This window comes from Schistocerca nitens, chromosome 1, assembly GCF_023898315.1.
Source record: "Schistocerca nitens isolate TAMUIC-IGC-003100 chromosome 1, iqSchNite1.1, whole genome shotgun sequence".
NCBI lineage: Eukaryota > Metazoa > Arthropoda > Insecta > Orthoptera > Acrididae > Schistocerca > Schistocerca nitens.
The window spans coordinates 827,335,574-827,346,600 of record NC_064614.1 but is presented as its reverse complement, the minus strand read 5'-3'; the positions used below and the strand labels follow the sequence as shown (position 1 = coordinate 827,346,600).

The following is an 11,027-nucleotide window of genomic DNA, read 5'->3' as shown; positions in this document are numbered from 1 at the left end:
ACTTGAACCAGTTAAAAAAGAAAAAGGAATCGGTATCATTAAAACCATTGCCTCAAACAATGGTTACAGCCATCTCATGACAGACAAACTATCACAAAAAATCCAATACCTACCAGCCAACAATGCTGCACAACAGGCAACCATGCAACGTAGACAGAACAGCAGAAAACAGCAGAAAATATATTGCACTACCTTTCTTAGGGAGCATACCCTATAAACTAAGCAACATATTTAAAAACACAAACATTAAAATAAGCTTCCACACAATCAACAAACTCCAGCAGTTAGCATTTCACAACTTAAAGAATAACAGCCCCCTATATAAAAAAATCTGGCATATATAAACTCAGCTGTCAAAGTTGCCCCTCTTACTATATAGGACAAACTGGAAGAAGTATTGAGACCCAGTTCGAAGACTTGTAGATGCCATACGTTTGAACAACATTTCAAAATCCGCATTTGCCATGCACACAACTACTAACAGTCATGGAATAAAGAGCGTTGAAGACAATGTACAAGTATTGCACCATGCTGAAAAAGGTAGCCTTATGAATTTGCTTGAGGAGTTTAAAATATTTGTACATAACATCAGATCAGCACAAAAATCTCCTCAAGGAACAAACCGAGCTCGCCAATAGAGGCTTTTTTCAAAATTCATTCATCTGATTTCCATTTTGAAGCATAAAAAACAATGAAATGTCCACTGTTGTAATATTTACATATGCACAGCCATCTCAACCCATTTACTGTGCTTTCGATGTATGCGATAATATGTCCATAGTTGTTATATTTATTTATGTTCATCTGGCCTTATCATTTACTTTTATTACAATGTATAAAATTATATTTATGGAATATCACTCCAGTAACACTTTGTAAATGACTGCTTTGTTTATCTTAATTTTAATCAGATTTCTTTCAATGTAAATAATAAGTAATGTAACATTAGCAATTTGCAAATTTCTGCTGTCACATACATGTACATAATGAAATACCTCTGAGAGTGAACACCTATGGCGTTTTTATGGTTGTATTATCGCCATATTTATATACATACCTCCATATGATGAAACTTCTTAGTGTGTGAGTGGTGCTTTACATTATGTGCATGTTTATACACAAAAAGAGCATTATACAATTTTCGCTGCTGCAGGATGATAAGCAGCCCGTAGCAGAACATAATAGCGCGGATTCTTCATCGTAACCGAAAAACCTTCACTACAATAATAATAATTTGTTTGCATCACATAAAATTGTTGTGAGGCACAATTACAATCAAAAAGACGTTGTCTTACATCTTGTTTTGGTTGTAGGGCACCACCATCGCTGGGAAAATTTCGTCAGTTGGGGAAACAAAAGGCGAAATCCAATGTAAAACGTGAACTAGCCGTCTGAAGATGAACCTGTTGGTTCGAAACCGGCAACGGCGCTGATTAAATTAATAAACAGCATTGTAAAAAGTGGCTGGTTGCTGTAATCTTCTATGTAAGAGTCAGCCTATATAGAGGAGAACACACTTCAAATTTTTTTATTCATACAAAATTGGGAACTTTCTCAGAAAATGATTTTTTGCTCTGAGAATATTTACAGGCAATGGTTCCTTTCTTTTATTCGTGCATCCCAGTTACTGTGTCATTTGAAGTGAACAGTTGCTCCTAACGGATTATTAAATGGGGGAGGTCTCTTGTCGTCGCTGGATCCTCGCGACATTGCCTGGGTGTGGTTGTGGCAGGTGGCTGGTGACGCGGAGCTGCTTTGTGACTGCCAGGACCAGCTGCACTACGCGCTGCTGGAGGCGATGACGCGGCACGCGGCCACCATGGACAACATCTGCCACGCGCACGCCATTGCTTGCCTGCTGGTCATAGAGGTGCCCAGTCCCATCGCCGCCATCAATGTGGCGCACCTCGCTGTTGCCGTGCAGGTCAGTACGAGCCAGCTATGTACAAGTATTGGAGCATCGACAAATGATCTGCTCGTATAGCTTAACAGTACATAACACACTAGCTAGTAAGACAGACAAGTGAGCCAGACCTGGTTGGAATCCGCACGAACCATTTGTGTAGCAGTTTCTGCACAGGATACATTGAACGATGTGCAGTGATGCATTTTTATCCAAAGCGCTGGCCGAGTTCATTCGTTTTACCAGAAGAGGAGGTCACATCAGTCCACTGTCGTGTAAGGCTGAGCACGCATCTAATGATCACACTGCAATACACAGCATTGCATCGCAGTCTCGAAGCACTGTAGTCACAGGAAGAGTTCTTCATAGCTAGGCACGAGAGATTATGTACAGAGGAATTAAATTTATGCAGGAAGAGGCAAAAGAGGTGATAAATGTTCCATTATAAATATCCTAGACAGAGTTCAGGCTGCTACTGGTGTTTTGCTTTGAACAATTAGAAGAGTAAATTCGCTCCTAATCACCTGTGTGCTTTGGTAGTTCAGCTTTTCAATCTCTGCATGTTAATCTAATTTGTTGAACGTAGTTCTTGTGTTCTCCTCTGTGTCCACTGTAGAGTTTCATAGCTGTATAAGTTGCCCTTGTTTGTTTGTGTAGTGTAGTTTTCCACAGTTTTTAATGTAGATAGGGCGGTGATGGCTGTCTGCAGATGCAAGCCAATTTGGTGACTCTTCACTCTCATCTCCAGGCAGTGATGGTCTCGGTTACATAGCTCGAAGCTGCAGCGGATCGGCATCACTATTGTGGGCCAGCAGTGTGGATCCAATGGATGCCCAGCATGTCTGAGTCTGCTGATCACACAATCACTCGTGGTGGAGTGGGAGGTCACTTCGGTGCGTGGCAGGCGACGAAAGATTTCCCAGGGGGCTGCATGTAAGGCCTCCCCAGTTAGTCTGACAAACAGAGTCTACATGCTGTCTGTGGCTCACACTGTCCCTCAGCCAGATGCAATAATTTATCCTGTTTCAGAGGTAACCTCTCGGCTTGCAAGTCCAGGCAGTCAGAGATAGTGGAATTATTGGTAGTTAGGAGCTTCAATGTTAGGTGCGTTATGGGGCCCCTTAGGGACATGGCTGCCAAGGAGTGGAAGAAAGCCAATGTGCATTCTGCATGCATACTGGGTGGAGTCATTCCATATGTGGAAAGGGTCCTTCCGGATGCCATGAAGAGCACAGGGTGGTGCCAAATGCAGGTGGTCGGCCACATCGATACCAATGATGTGTGTTGCTTTGGATCACAAGAGATTCTCTCTGGTTTTAAGTGGCTAACAGAAGTGGTAAAGGCTGCCAGTCTTGCCTGCAAGGTGAGTGCAGAGCTCACCATTGCATAGCCGACAGGACCGATTTTGGATCTCTGGTACAGAGCCGAGTGGACGGTCTGAATCACAGGATCACACGGTTCTGTGACTGTGTAGGCTGCAGATCGCCTGGCTTGCGCCATAGAGTGATAGGCTTTCAGGTTCCGCTGAATAGGTCAGCAGTCCGCTACACACGGGATCCACTACATACAGGAGATGGCTACATGGGTAGCAGCAGCTGTTCACCATGGACTGGGCGGTTTTTTAGGTTAGAGGGTCTCGGCGAAATACAAAGAGGGCTTCAGTCTTAAAGGGTGCAGGTCGAACATAGGAAGAACGTAGATACAGCAACGATCGGAATAACAGTTGCAAATTTTCGTATCTGTGCTGGGAAAGTACCAGAGCTACAAGCGCTAATAGAAAGCACTGGTGCTCAAATTGTTATAGGCACTGAAAGCAGGCTAAAGTCGGAAATATGTTCTGCCGTAATTTTTGCAGAGAGCCTAACGATCTTCCGAAAGAGTAGGCTAAACACAGTTGGTGGTGGCGTGTTTGTTGCTGTCAGAAGTAATTTATCTTGTAGCGAAATCGATGTACAGGGTGTTTCAAAAATGACCGGTATATTTGAAACGGCAATAAAAACTAAACGAGCAGCGATAGAAATACACCGTTTGTTGCAATATGCTTGGGACAACAGTACATTTTCAGGCAGACAAACTTTCGAAATTACAGTAGTTACAATTTTCAACAACAGATGGCGCTGCGGTCTGGGAAACTCTATAGTACGATATTTTCCACATATCCACCATGCGTAGCAATAATATGGCGTAGTCTCTGAATGAAATTACCCGAAACCTTTGACAACGTGTCTGGCGGAATGGCTTCACATGCAGATGAGATGTACTGCTTCAGCTGTTCAATTGTTTCTGGATTCTGGCGGTACACCTGGTCTTTCAAGTGTCCCCACAGAAAGAAGTCACAGGGGTTCATGTCTGGCGAATAGGGAGGCCAATCCACGCCGCCTCCTGTATGTTTCGGATAGCCCAAAGCAATCACACGATCATCGAAATATTCATTCAGGAAATTAAAGACGTCGGCCGTGCGATGTGGCCGGGCACCATCTTGCATAAACCACGAGGTGTTCGCAGTGTCGTCTAAGGCAGTTTGTACCGCCACAAATTCACGAAGAATGTCCAGATAGCGTGATGCAGTAATCGTTTCGGATCTGAAAAATGGGCCAATGATTCCTTTGGAAGAAATGGCGGCCCAGACCAGTACTTTTTGAGGATGCAGGGACGATGGGACTGCAACATGGGGCTTTTCGGTTCCCCATATGCGCCAGTTCTGTTTATTGACGAAGCCGTCCAGGTAAAAATAAGCTTCGTCAGTAAACCAAATGCTGCCCACATGCATATCGCCGTCATCAATCCTGTGCACTATATCGTTAGCGAATGTCTCTCGTGCAGCAATGGTAGCCGCGCTGAGGGGTTGCCACGTTTGAATTTTGTATGGATAGAGGTGTAAACTCTGGCGCATGAGACGATACGTGGACGTTGGCGTCATTTGGACCGCAGCTGCAACACGGCGAACGGAAACCCGAGGCCGCTGTTGGATCACCTGCTGTACTAGCTGCGCGTTGCCCTCTGTGGTTGCCGTACGCGGTCGCCCTACCTTTCCAGCACGTACATCCGTCACGTTCCCAGTCCGTTGAAATTTTTCAAACAGATCCTTTATTGTATCGCTTTTCGGTCCTTTGGTTACATTAAACCTCCGTTGAAAACTTCGTCTTGTTGCAACAACAATGTGTTCTAGGCGGTGGAATTCCAACACCAGAAATATCCTCTGTTCTAAGGAATAAACCATGTTGTCTACAGCACACGTGCACGTTGTGAACAGCACACGCATACAGCAGAAAGACGACGTACAGAATGGCGCACCCACAGACTGCGTTGTCTTCTATATCCTTCACATCACTTGCAGCGCCATCTGTTGTTGTAACTACTGTAATTTCGAAAGTTTGTCCGCCTGAAAATGTACTGTTGTCCCAAGCATATTGCAACAAACGGTGTATTTCTATCGCTGCTCGTTTAGTTTTTACTGCCGTTTCAAATATACCGGTCATTTTTGAAACACCCTGTAAGTAGTTCCTGTGAGATAGTATGGGTAGGTCATTCTTTGCAACCGGAATAAAATAATAACTGGATCCTTTTACCAACCTCCCAACAACAATTGTTGAAAGTTTCAAAGAAAACTTGAGTTTAGTTTCAAACACGTTGTAAGGTGGCTGTAATTTCGCACCTTACAAGCACTCATCTACGTACCTTGCCGTGATTTAAAACCAGAATTAGGTATTGTTTGATAGGTTGTACATCAAATAAATGAATATTTAAAGAAGACTGACATTTTCACGTACACAGTACACCTTGTAAATATTTTGCTAGCGCTTACTGCATGATAGGTGATGGATTGTCTTCACTATCAAAATGGCGTAATGAATGATTGCCTATACTAGCAGAGGTTGGAGCGCCAGTGGAAATGAAAAGGCAGGCGTAACTCAGGCCCTGCCTGGAAAAGCCCGCACAGGTGTGTTGGTCCTGCTGAAAACAGGAAGTAGCCCTAGAGGGATGGTCGGGGCACCTGAGCATTGAAGCACAATAGAGTGGCAGTTGGCCGGTATTGTAGCTACGCCGGAAGGATAACCGGAAACTCGGAACTTCTTGGACACAGCAGAGAGGAACAAGGAAGTGTTTCCTCGCAAATCACACAAGCTGGGTTATTTCCGAGGATTTTTACTCTGAGAAGCGTACCATTGTATGAATTCTTAATTAACAGATATTGGTTTTTTCTTGCAAACTTTCTGCACTGGATGACAAAAGTCTAAAATATAGTTGGTCGGTATTCGGAAGAATCTGTGGAGAGGGAGAATATTCCGTGGTTTCGAGAATATGATTCGCCTTCTGCAGTTATGAGGGAGGGGAGCCGAACTTGGCTGGGAAGCTAGTGGTGGAGAGAAAGAGGTCTTCCGTTATGAGCACCCGTGTTTGACGGTCGCTCAGTATCAGCTTTTATTGGTACAGACGGACTTGCTGTCATTGCTCTCAGGAGATTATAAAGTTAGAACAGTTAGGCACTGTACTGTTGCGAACTTATACGATTCTGGACTTCGCCTCCGGGTAGAGAGTCGTCGTCGAGTATGCAGCGTTCAGTTATTGAGAGCACTTCTTCTTTTTGTACTCATATTGAGACGTTATCTGAATTCTGTCCTTGTGGCTGGGAGTTCGCGTTTCTTGTCTGTAAGACATGGAGAGGAGAAGACAGTATTAGATTATACTAGTCAGGGGACCGCCTTCTGCCATCCTAGTGTTAGAAAGAGTTTTTTATCATGTGGCTGGAGTTCTTCCATCGTCGCAGACATGTACGAGAACCATCACTCCGATGCACCGGACGCAGTACATACAGTGATATTTCTAACTGCTTCAGCCTATTAGGGCTGTAAAGCTAAACAGCTGTGATCACGTAAGTTGTATTTCCACTGAGGTTGCACACGCCTGTAGATCATCTTTGAAAGTATTGTCTTCTAGTGTTTGGTACACAGATAACGTCATTCATCTCGTGTTATTTATATTAGATCGCGTAGCCATAAAAAGGGGCAGATTTGGACAATTTGATCAATCATATTAGTTAGGAAATTCATTTGTATCTCTTTATGTCCATTGGACATTGATATGTAAACATTTGTAATATATAAAGGGATTTTAATCTACAATAAATGTATAAGCAGAAACAACATTTATCATTTTATAGTTACTAGTTCCCTTAACCATTCATTTATGTTTATGTTGTAATTTATATATTAAAGAGCAAGAAAGAGGAAATAACATCACAATTAAGGGATCCTAAGATCTGCTTCAGGGAGTAGTCAGACAGGGCCAAATCTTGATTTTTGCGTTCAGTATTTTCCGTTGCAAAGGCAACGGCCTTACCGCAGTGGATACACCGGTTCCCGTCAGATCACCGAAGTTAAGCGCTGTCGGGCGTGGCCGGCACTTGGATGGGTGACCATCCGGGCCGCCATGCTCTGTTGTCATTCTTCGGAGTGCACTCAGCCTCGTGATGCCAATTGAGGAGCTACTCGATCGAATAGTAGCGGCTCCGGTCAAAGAAAACCATCGTAACGAGTGGGAGAGTGGTGAGCTGACCACATGCCCCTTCTATCCGCATCCTTAATTGAGGATGACACGGCGGTCGGTTGGTCCCGATGGGCCACTTATGGCCTGCAGACGGAGCGCTGCTTTTCCGTTGCGTGCATTCATTTTTACACCCTCCTGCAGTAGCATCTTATAACATACCCGGCTCATACAATTACAGTTGGTGGTACGTTAATTTACCTTCGATATGTTGGCGATAATACATGTTTAAATCCGGAGGTAAGCATAAAACATCATCCGAAATTGTGTTAAATGCAATCTCTGAAAATTATTTCGAGCAGTTAGGTCATGAGCCCACGTGAATAGTAAATGGTTGTGAAAACGAACTTGAAGTCTTAGCAACAAATAATCTTGAGCTAATAACGAGCATCATAATGGATACAGGGATTAGTGAACATAGGGTTGTCTTAGCGAGATTGAATATTGTAATCCCCAAATCCTCCAAAAATAAACAAAAAATATATCATTCAAAAAAGCACATAAAAATTCACTTGACTCCTTCCTGAGAGACATCTCCACTCCTTCCAAATTAACATTGTAGGTGTAGACTAGATGTGGCTTGAATTCAACGAAATAGTATCGACAGCAATTGATAGATTTATACCAAATAAATTATCAAACGACGGAGTTACACAAAACGGGTCAGAACACTGTTGCAACACAACAGAAAAAGGCATACCAAAATTAAACGAAGGCAAAATCCCAAGTTTGGCGATCTTTTACAGAGGCTCGAAATTTAGGGCTGACATCAATGCGGGGTGCTTACAATAGTTTCTCCAACGAAACTTTTATCGTGAAACCTGGCAGAAAATCGAAAGATATTCTGGTTGTAAGCAAAGTATGATAGCGGCAAGGCACAGTCAATACCTTCTCTCCGCAATAGCAATGGAAATACTAACGACGACAGTGGTGCGAAAGTAGAGGAACTAAACACAGACTTTCGAAATTCCTTCACCAAAGATGACGAAATAAATAAAATGAAGAACAACTGCCAACATGATTAACTTACAAGCAGATATTCTCGGAATAGTGAAGTAACTTAAATCACTTAATAAAAGCAAGTTTTCTGGTCCAGACTGTATACCAATTAGGTTCATTTCAGAGTATGCTGATGCAGTAGCTCCATACTTAACAATCGTATACAACAGCTCGCCCGACGAAAGATCCGAACCCAAAGACTGGAAAGTACCACAGATCAGACCAATATTCAAGATAGATAGTAGGAGTAATCAGCTAAATTACAGGCCCATATCATTAATGTCGATATGCAGCAGGATTTTGGAACATATATTGTGTTGAACATTATGAATTCCCTCGAAGGGAGTGGTCTATTGACACACAGTCACCACGGATTTAGGAAACATTCTTCTTGCGAAACACAACTGGCTCTTTACACTCACGAAATGTTGAGTAACATTGACAAGGGATTTCAAATTGATTCCATTTTTCTATATTTCCAAAAGGTTTTTATACTGTACCACACAAACGGCTTGTAGTGAAATTGCGTGTTTATGGAATATCGTATCAGCTGTGTGATTGGATTCATGATTTCCTGTCAGAGCGATCACATTTCGTAGTAATTAACAGAAAGTCATCTATTAAAACAGAAGTGATTTCTGTCGTTCCCCAAGGCAGTGCTGTTCCTTATCCCTATAAACGATTTAGGAGACAATCTGAGCAGCTGTCTGAGGTTGGTTGCAGATGATGCTGTCATTTATTTTCTAGTAAACTCATCAGAAGATCAAAACAAATTGCAAAACGATTTAAAAAAGATATCTGTGTGGTACGAAAATTGGCAGTTGACCCTAAAAAATAAAAAGTGTGATGTCATCCACATGAGTGCTAAAAGGAATCCATTAAGCTTAAGTACCCGATAAACGAGTCAAATCTAAAGGTCACAATTACAGCTAAATACCTAGGAATTACAATTACGAACTACTTAAATTGGAAAGAACACACAGAAAATGTTGTGGGGAAGGCAAACCAAAGACTTCATTTTATTGGCAGAAGATTTAGAAAATGTAACAGATCTACTAAAGAGGCTGCCTACACTACACTTGTCCATCCTTTTATGGAATATTGCTGCGTGGTCTGGAATCCTTACCAGATAGGATTAACGGAGTACATCGAGAAAGTTCAAAGGAGAGCAGCACGTTTTGTATCATCACGAAATGGGGAGATTGTGCCGTGGACATGATACAGGATTTAGGATGGACACCATTAGAACGAAGTCGTTTTCCGTTGTGGCGGAATCTTCCCACGAAATTTCTTCCACTAGATTTCTCCTCCGAATGCGGAAATATTTTGTTGTCGCCGATCTACATACGGAGAACGATCATCATCATAAAATGAGGAAAATCAGGGCTAGCACGGAAAAATATAGGTGTTTCTTTTTTCCGCGCACTATTCGGGAGTGGAATAATAGAGAATGATTGTGAAGTGGTTCAATGAACGCTCTGCCAGGCACTTAAGTGTGATTTACAGAGTATCCATGTAGATTTAGATATAGATGTAGATGTAAAGAGACAAAAATCTTACAGTTAGATAATATTCTGATTTACAAGTTACAGCATCTCACAATAAGGTCACTTTTTCCCATAATAAGCGAAAATACCTCTTCGTTAGGGTAGCTACTCGACAAATTAGGCTTCAAATATGAGGGTAGGCATCGGTTTAGAGCAGCACTTCTCCTCCAGAGCTCAGCATTTCCCCTATAGCATCTTGAGCGGCCCCCACCACTACCGCTCTCCCTATATTTGCTCAGCCCATTGTGTATCTACTGACCAGAATATTGTGCGTGCACTCTTCGTAGTCCAATTTAATATGGTTTTTAAATGGCTTTCCATACTTGTTTATACAAATGCGCGGCTGGTCTCACAAAGGCAAACACTCAATCCCCCCCTTAGGTTAACTGACGATTGTGGCATCAGGGATGGCATCTGGTGACAAAGTTAAAATGAAGTAAATTTGACAAACCACGGAAACAATGGTCGTCGTTCTATGGGATGCAGACTAGGAAAGAGTGATTTGAGCTCCCATGAATTTAATACATACCTCGACAAAAACACAAGTTTCTTGGATACAAGAAAATCAAATTTAAGGTTAGAAAGAGTTTTCATCAAAAAGAAGCAAACTGATATCTATCGACTGTTTGTTGCTGATCTTTGAACATTGAGAGCAGAATATTTGTGAGAGTTATACACTGGAGAGCCAAAGAAACTGGTACTCCTGCCTTATACCGTTTAGGACCCCTTGGAGCACACTGAAGTACCGCAACACGACGTGATATGGATTCGAGCAAAGTGTGTGAAGTAGTGCTGGAGGAAACCACCACCGTAAATCCTGCAGGTCTGTCCATAAATTCGTAAGAGTACGAAGGGTTGGAGATCTCTTCTGAACAGCGCGTTGCAAGACATCCTAGATATGCTCAGAAATGTTCATGTCTAAGGGAGTTTGGTGGCCAGTGGAAGTGTTTAAACTCAGAAGAGAGTTCCTGGAGTCACTCTGTAGCAGTTCTGGAAGTGTGGGGTGTCGCGTTGTACTGCTGGATTTGCCCAAG

At 42.6% G+C, this 11,027-nt stretch overlaps 1 pseudogene; it reads left to right on the top strand.

The window, feature by feature from the left end:
* Nucleotides 1–7,229: 7,229 nt before the first annotated feature.
* Nucleotides 7,230–7,347, top strand: LOC126210044 (5S ribosomal RNA; annotated as a pseudogene).
* The last annotated feature ends 3,680 nt before the right edge of the window (nucleotides 7,348–11,027 follow it).